General features: G+C 38.9%; 1 pseudogene; it reads right to left on the bottom strand.

The window, feature by feature from the left end:
- Positions 1–5,517: 5,517 nt before the first annotated feature.
- Positions 5,518–6,008, bottom strand: LOC106985263 (glucose-6-phosphate 1-dehydrogenase-like; annotated as a pseudogene).
- Between the last annotated feature and the right edge of the window lie 2,310 nt (positions 6,009–8,318).

Below are 8,318 nucleotides of genomic sequence, written 5' to 3'. Positions count from 1 at the left end.
AAAGTTCAAATTGTGGTATTTGAGCCAGCAGTATTGGCATAGCCCATGAGCTTATTAGAAATACAAACCCATGGTTCACATCCCAAAGGACTGAATTAGAATCTCTGGGAATGGGGGTCTAGAAAATTGTTTTAATATGCTTTCCATTTTATATGTTTAACATTAAAGTTTGAGAAACAGTAAAAATCAATCTCATATCACTTAATAATGATTAAATAAATACCTAATGTAGATGAATATTTTAATATCTAAATGATATTTATTCATATATAAATTTTTAATGCTGTATCAAATATAAACCTCAATAGGGCTCTAACTTCTGGGTCTTTTGTGTGCTCTAGGTTACATAGGCATGGGGGTCATCTCTTGGGAAGATAAAAGATAATTGTCAATGATAGCATTCAGTCGTGTTGGGGGAAGTTTGGAACACATATGCTTCTCATGACCAGCAGTCTCAAAGTGTCTGGAAAGAATGTCAGTGACAGGGTGTAAAAAAATTTGGTACCTCATAGTATTAGAGATGAGAATCAAATAATTACACATAAGAATGACCCTGCTATTCTATTTTTTTTTCCTCAGGAGACACAAACAAATATAACCTATCGATTAAAAAAAAAAGCTTGTAAAATTGTGACATAAAGTTTTTAAGGATAATCTGTATATCATTTAGAAATGTTTAAAGCATTCACTAAATTTTTACATTTATCTTTTTAATGTTTTTAAAGACTTCATGTTTTTAGAGCAATTTCAGGTTCATAGCAAAATTGAGAAGGTATAGAGATTTCTCAAATACCCCCTTCTCCACACATGCATAACCTCCCACGTTAATAACATCCCCTAAGAGTGATACCTTTATTACAATTGTGAATATACACTGACACACTGTAATCATCAAAGTCTATAGTTTGCCTTAGGTTTCACTCTTGGAACCTTAAAGTTCACATTCTATGGGTCTGGACAAATATATAATGATATGGATCCATCATTATAGTATCATAAGATAATCTGATCAAAACACTGTTTTCCAAAGTTACTTAGTTCTACTCTTTTCCTCTTCATGTCTTTAAGTGAGGTATGTAACAATTAATTGTAATACAGTTAAATTAGTTTGTTGGGGACTGCAAGATTTCATCCTGGGTTTTCCTAATATCTTGGTATCTGATGTTTTTACTGTTATTATGGCTGTTTGCTTGTTTTTAAATTTTATTCTTTGAGATGTACAATCTTATGGGTTTTAGCATATACATATGCTATTTGTACCACTAAACAGTTCCATTGGCCTAAATATCCATTGGGCTACCCCTTTTTAGTCACATTGTTTCTCCTTCTCTAATCCCTGATAGGTATTTTGTTTCAATGGTTTTGTTTTCCATAATCACATATTGATGGAATCATATAATATGCATGCTTTTAGATCTTTGAAAATGCTTTTAAAATTCATCGATGTTGATGCATGAAACAACAGTTCACTTCTTTCTATTCCTGTGCAGTATTATATTGTATGAATAGACAAAGACTGTTTCCCTGCTGAAGGGGAAATGAGTTGTTTCCAGTTTCTAGCAATCTACAAACTTCAATATACAGGCTTTTGTTTGAACATAAGTATTCGATTTGCTTGGGTAAATAGCTAGAAGTGATATAATTGGTTCAAATGGTAAATGACTTTTCAACTTTTTAAAAAACTGTCCAACTGTTTTTCAAAGTCACCATAACATTTTGCATTCTAAGCAGCAGTGAATAAGAGTTCCACTTGCCCTGCATCTTCTGTAATATTTGGTATTCTCAGATTTTTCCCCATTTGCATTGTTTTTATTTTTATTTTAGCTATATTAATAGATTTAGAGTAGTATTTTGTGCTTTTAACTCTGTTTCCTTAATGACTGATGTTGGACATCTTTTCATATGTTTGTCACCCATATTTTATTAAAGATTGTGTTATGATCTTTGACCACTCATTTTTGGAGTTGTTTTATGATTTTAAGAGTTCTTTAAATGTTACAAATACAGATCTTTATATTTTTCCTGACTAAAGAATTCTCTTTAGTTTTTATTTTAGAGCTTATTTGCTGACAGTGAATTCCTGTTTTTTTTCCTACTTTGTTTTGAAGGATATTTTTGCTAGATACAGAATTCTGGGGTGAACAGATTTTTTTTCTTACCCTGGTAATCTAAACATGTCACTCCATTGTATTCTTACTTGTGTGGTTTGTGATAAGTTTACCGTATTATGATCTTTATTCTTCTGTACATAATGAATCATTTTTGTCTCCTTTTATGTCTTCATTTTTAGAAGTCTGAATATGTTATGCCTATATGGTACTTTTGTTTCCCCCCATTTCTGTGTCTTCAGTCTTCTTGTATCAGTAGTTTGTGGTCTTGATTTTGGAAAAATCTGACCATTATTTCCTCAAAAATATCTTCTACCCCATCTCTTCTCATTTCTCTTTTTAGGATTCTGATCACACCCATGCTAATTTGTTAATTGTCTTAGAACTGTAGATAATTTTTTCTGTCTTACTGACTTATTTTTCTTTGATTTCAGTTTGGATAATTTCCAGTGGTGTGTCTTCAATTCTATGGTTTTCTCATCTATATCATGTCTTCTGATGAACCCATCAGAAATCTCTTCTTCATCCCCACATCAATGTTTTTGATTTCTAGCATTTCCATTTGCTTCTTTCATATAGTTTCCTTCCAGTAGATGAAATTAACTATCTCCCCATGCATGTGCTTACCTTTGAAATTGGAGCCTTAAATATATTAACCATAGTTATTTTACATTCCTTAAGTGTTTAAACATCGGTGTTGTAATTGGTTCTTGTTTACATTGTGTTTTTGCTTTTTGTATGTCTTATAACGTTGTTCTTGTTGAAATTCAACATTTTTTGCAAAATGGTAAATACTGAGATAAATACTTTTCTACTTCTAGATGAGCTCATTCTTTCTTCAGCTGTCTTTAATGTGGGGATTTGTGTTAATCTAGTCAGGAATTGACTGAGCTTTAAATATTTGTTTCTGTGGTCACTCTCAGTGCCCCACAGTGATACCTTACATTTCTATAGTGGCATCTTGTATGTATGATGTGGGATAATATATCAGAGGATTTATCTCAGTTAATGCTCTCTGCATTCCTTTGGGTCTCTCCCCTACATGTTAGGTCTGCCCTTTGTGTTTCTTTGCAAAAGAAGGTCTTGCAGAAATTTTTAGTTGTTTTCATTCTTATTTTTACTTGATTCTTATTAGTGTGGCAGTGAGGACACTCTCATATGAAAAACCTCAGTCTTGAGTAGGTCCTGTGAAAATAGGTAAAAGTCTAGGAGCACCCCTCTCCCCCCCTGTCTTTTTGTCCCTACTCCAAACTAATGCAAGGCTCTCTCCCAGCAGCAATGGGTTTCCATGAGTACTCTATGTTTACAGTTTTTATGTATTTTGTTTTGTTTACTCCCTGCAGATTAAGGTTTGTGTTCTATAAAGGTGTTCTTTGTGAAGTTTCTGCAGGGCCTTCTGTCCTCCTCTCCCAGCCAGCACCATAGGGAACTGTCTCTGATTCTTTCCATCTTCCCCATGAGTGAGTGATAGGGGTCCTGGAGAAAAAGCAAGAGGGTGTTTACTGCCCTGTATCTTCATGCCCTTAAGGGTTTTATACCTTTATGCTACTCCACATTCATCCTTAGCAATTTGTTAAAAATTTTCTAACCAAAACTTCTTATGGATGAATATGGTATCTGGTGACACACGCCCAAGGTAAGCAAATGCTCAGGTTCTATTCTTTCCTGCAGACTGTTGGGGAAGGTCATTGAAAAAATGCGACCTCCAGTTGACTCATGAGCTGGACCCAGGCACTCCAAGGCTCCTCACTTTCTCTCCTGTCCTTGGGATGTGAGTTCTCCTTGCCTTTCCCACTCCCAGAGGTTGCTCCAAGGACATAGCCTTGAGAGAGAGATGTGGTGTGAATGGCTGCATGACATACATAACTGAATCCAGTTAAGGCCTTTATATAAATTAAGATTGGTGAACAGGTGAAAGGATCTGCTTGCTGCCACCCAAGACAAGCCTCCTATGTAACTTCCCTTTGCTTATTAAAACTGCCATCTACTAACTAGGAACCGACCTTCCTGCTTCTTAGGTCTCTCCCTGCCCTCTGAGTACAGGGGCTGGTTTCAGATTACACCTGGGGAGGTCCTGTTACAACCAACACAGATTTCCATCTAAAAGTTATATTTTTCAGTCGCATAGGTCTTATTTGAAACTATGTTTCTTTTAAGAAAAAAAGTTTTTTTTTGTTTTTGCTTTTCTTTTTGTTTTGCTTTTTTTTCAGTGTGTGGATTTAACGTCAAGGATTGAGATGCGGCATCCCAGCGACTGCTTCTGCTTTTCCAGCAGCAAGGGGGCCACCTATATCTGGGATGAGGTGGGGGTGGCGACTGAGTGGAAGGCTGGAGTGGTGGCAGGGAGCTGCTGGGGCAGAGAGATATCCAGGGAGCCCCAGACACAGGGATTGCTGGACAGCATGAAGATCTTTTCCAACTAGTCATCAGGAATACTGTGTGGTACTGAGGCTGCGGTGGCTCCAGGAGTCCTCTCAGGACCTTTGGTAAGCGCCTTCACATGGATGCTCTCACCTCTTCCCTCGTCTTCTGAGGAGCTTGCCCATAGCCAACAGGGATGTGAGCTGGCCACTGCCCCACTGAGCCCCACCCACTATCCCTGCCTGTTGCTTCTTTCATCCTGTTCTAGGCCGAGATGCCTGGGATAGACAGAGGGGCTTCTTTTCTTTTTCCTTCCATTGGGGCTTAGTCCCGTGGGCAAAGACTGGCTCAGGCTGAGCCGGCAGGGGCAGTCTTGGCACCAATCTCAGTGCTCAGTAGTTGAGGAATGTAATTGGACTTGGGCAGCAGCTGCAAGGGGCAGGCAGGGTTGGCTAGGGGCTGAGAATATGAGGCTGAGACCCATGGTCCTGAAGTCTTCTCAAAGTGGGGTTTGGAGGTAGGAAAGTAAGAAGGACACAGACAGACAAATACAACGAGGGGGCAGGGAAACTTGTGCACATGAACTTACCAGGAGGTGTCCGAGTACTGAAAGCCCAGCCGTCCACCCGCCTCTGTTTGCAGGCCTCGGCTGCCAAAAATGTAGGCGAGGGGCCGGGGCTGCTTTTGCGACCTTGTGCGGCAGTGGCGTGAAGACTCGCCGGCCTCCGGAGCGATTCACTGCACGTAAAGTACATCACGGGGGGGCCAGGAGGGGCCCACAGACGCCGTTCAGGAGGAGGGCTCAGGCGCATTCGGGCCCTTCCGGTTCCTGCTGAAAGTCAGGTCCAGCTCCTACTCCTCGGGTTTGAAACAACCTGCTCGGCTTTTTTCTTCATCGTATTGATGTGTGTGGCCTCCCTGGGCTTGTAGTGCTGCTAGAAGCTGTTGTAGGCTACCTTTCGGAACTGCTGCCACCCTTCAGCCTTGTGCTCACTGGGGAGTCTGCCACAGGGTGGGAAAACGACACCCCGTCCTACCTCTTTGTTCTCTACATGGCGAAGGTGGAGATGGTGAACCCACGGTGCATTGTGGAGTCGTCCAAGTACCCTTTGATGGCCTCATCTCTCCGTGGGGTTCCCCACACACGTGTACAGGACCGCATTGTTCTCCAGTACTTCTGAGATACGTTTCCACACTTTGACTTTCTCATTGCGGAGGTCCTCGGAGTTGGTGGAGCCAGGCTTCTTCATGGCTGCCACATACAGCATCCGCAGGAGGTGGTTCTGCGTCACGGGTAGGATGATGCCAAGTGCATCGAAGTAGCCCCCTGTGGCCTTCAATGCTGAAAGACACCTTGCAGGTAAGAGTTATGTTACTCTACTTCCAAATGGGGCCAAAGATCCTGGTGGCAAACAGCACCATGAAGTTCTGGACTATCTCTTTGCCCATGTAGGGATTGATAAGCTAGATCTGTTCCCTGAAATAGGAAAGAGATATGCTTGGATAGCTGACAGGTCCCTTGGGAAGGGCTAGCTCCATGCTGACACAGTTCCAACCTGCCTGGATCGTGCAGGTCTCACAGATATACTTGAAGACAGCCTCATCGATGGCATGGAGTAAGGCCAGGGAGAAGTGGCAGGCTGGCCTATGGCCTTTGGTGGAGGGTGTTCATGTGGCTGCAGGTAGACTCCTAGGAGGCCACATGATTGTACTCACCAGTCACTGAGTTTTGGGCAAGAAGCCCCTCCAGTTTGGATTTGTTCTCTGGACTGCTCTGAAGAAGGGCTCACTTTCAGGTTGATTCCTTATGCAAACGGACTTAATACTTGGAAATCACCAGTCATCATGGCTGTACATGTTGGATTCTTTATTATTTTCCCTGTAACTCCAGTTCCTTGACTGGTTAAATGAAAATCGTTACTTTTTGTTTCTCTAGCTTTTTCCTTCTGTTGAGATGGAAACAATGCTCATTCCTACTTAATTAATACCGTATAAGCGGAAACAAGCAGCCTTTTCATTTGTTTTTAATAAGGTTTAAAGTATTTTTAGGTACCAAATATTGTATAATCAGATTAGTGAAATTCTGAAATACTTATACTATAAACGTTATAATTATGGTGGTTGGCATGGTTATATTTTTATAGTCTTTAGTTAGTATTTGTAATGGAGGAGAATTTATGCCATTTTAATTCTTTTCATGGCATGAATGTTTTGAGTTTAAAATTATTTCTGATACCACAAATGTATGAAATTTAGTGTTAGATGGGGCAAATGGACTGCTGACTTGATTGAGTGTCTGACTCTTGATTTCAGCTCAGGTCATGATCTCATGGTGGTGAGATCGAATCCTGAATTGGGCTCCATGCTGGATGTTGCGCTTGCTTACGATTCTTTCTCTTTCTCTTTCTCTTTCTCTTTCTCTTTCTCTTTCTCTTTCTCTCTCAAAAAAAAATGTTAGACTGTATTTGACTTATGAGAGAAAACTTGGCCTTAAGTGTCTTGTGGTATCAGTTACAAAAATGAGAAGAAATTTGAGAGGCAATAGAGAAGTTACAGAAGTAGAAAATATAACCAGGCAAAAAGTGACTGAAATTGTAAAAATAGGGGTGGGTATGTTTGTTTGTGTGGAAGACATGTTTTAAATCTGACTTGGACGAGGTCAAGTGTTGACACTTGGGAGGCCTGAATACTGTATCTTAGGAGAAGGAAATGAGTAAAAAGAATACAGGAGGGTGTTGAATGTTAATACCATCTAAAATCACATGCAATTACCCTCTTACAGAGAGGAGAAATTGTTGGCAGATACTGAATATGTACTGAATTCGAGAGTTTAAAATGAGCTTGTGGAAATAGCAAGATTTTGTGGAAAACTTAGGCAGTTTTTTGGACGGTGTCACATAAAGACTTTGGACATATGTAAGTCTCTGAATAAAATTAGTTTTTAGATATACTATGAGTTTTGTCCAGTATTAATTTGTTTTCTTATACCAGTTTTTGCTTATGCCAGATTAAGTGATGGTTTGTCATATTATTCGAAAGTACATTTGATAGCTTTCTAATTTTGGTTTAGCAACAATTTGACTCATTTCACAATCATGAGCTGGTATATTACTCAAACTCAGGAAGTAATTTCTTTTTTTTTTGTATAGAAAGCACATAAGCTCTAACCTAAAACATACCAAGAAAATTCATGCAACTAGTATTTAATTGTCATTCTAAAGTTATCCCTTGGTTTATTTTAAACATTCTATGTGACTAGAAGTTACTTTGTCTAAACTTTTTAATTTGTTTTCAAAAAGTACTAGATACAGTAAATGTATCAGTCATAAAATGCTGTCTTACTAATTAAATTTTAGGAAACAAAAAGAAAATCCTATTAGAATTAAAGTTTTCAAAAAAAAAACCACTTTTGTAAAACAAAAAGATACTCTTTAGTTTTAATAGCCTAGAGGTTATCCTTTGTCTGTAATAGTTCAAAAGTCCATTTCACTCTTTTAATAAATCTTAAAAGACAAAGATACTGATGAAGAAAAGATATTTTTGGTAGAACAAGTATTAGTGATCATTTGCCACTTAGAGGGTGGTATATTAATTCCAGAGCCTGTCTTGAGTCACAGAGTCATTTTTCTTTGAGGTTTTATACTGATTATTGCTAATTATTAGGAAAAATTACTCTTTCCACCTTCATTTAAACATCTGCTTTTCTTTGACCTCAGGGTCAACTAGCACAGAAACATGTCTGATGGTTACCGATTTTGCCATTTTCCAATGTTGCTGATGTTAGTTGGCAACAGACAACATGCTGGGGTTTTGTGAATGGGAGACAATGATTATGAGAGTGAGGAAAGT

Source organism: Acinonyx jubatus, chromosome B1, assembly GCF_027475565.1.
Source record: "Acinonyx jubatus isolate Ajub_Pintada_27869175 chromosome B1, VMU_Ajub_asm_v1.0, whole genome shotgun sequence".
Classification (NCBI taxonomy): domain Eukaryota; kingdom Metazoa; phylum Chordata; class Mammalia; order Carnivora; family Felidae; genus Acinonyx; species Acinonyx jubatus.
This window is presented reverse-complemented; position numbering and strand designations above follow the sequence as displayed.